Below are 477 nucleotides of genomic sequence, written 5' to 3'. Positions count from 1 at the left end.
GGCCGCGCGCGTCCCCGCACCGAGAGCGCGCTCACCTTCCGGGCCGGCGGCTCCGGAGCGCGCGCGCACTGACTTGGGCGCGAAGCGCAGGGCCGAGCAGCCGCGCACACGCACAGTTCTGCCTGCAGGACGAGGGAGTGTGTGTGTCAATAATGGGATATTTTATCAGCTTTCCTTTAAAATTGTTTTGTAGCCACACGAAGAATTTTAGCAAGGGTTGGAGAGATAGAAATGAAATGATATAGGTGCTGCCAAAGCGAGCACAGTAGAAGTGAAATGGAAGCCCAAGACTGGGTCTTCCAGGATAAAATAAAATGGGGGTGGGGGTCGAGAAATTTCTTACTGAATCTAACAAGTCTGTGCTTGCTAGCGATATAGATTCAATACAAGATACACGTATATCAGAATTTACAAGATTGGCTTACCGCAGCCTCCCAGAGTTCGGTGGAAGAGCGGAAAGGGGTTGTCTGTCTGTCT

Source organism: Octodon degus, unplaced genomic scaffold (genome assembly GCF_000260255.1).
Source record: "Octodon degus isolate 3935 unplaced genomic scaffold, OctDeg1.0 scaffold00034, whole genome shotgun sequence".
NCBI lineage: Eukaryota > Metazoa > Chordata > Mammalia > Rodentia > Octodontidae > Octodon > Octodon degus.
This window is presented reverse-complemented; position numbering follows the sequence as displayed.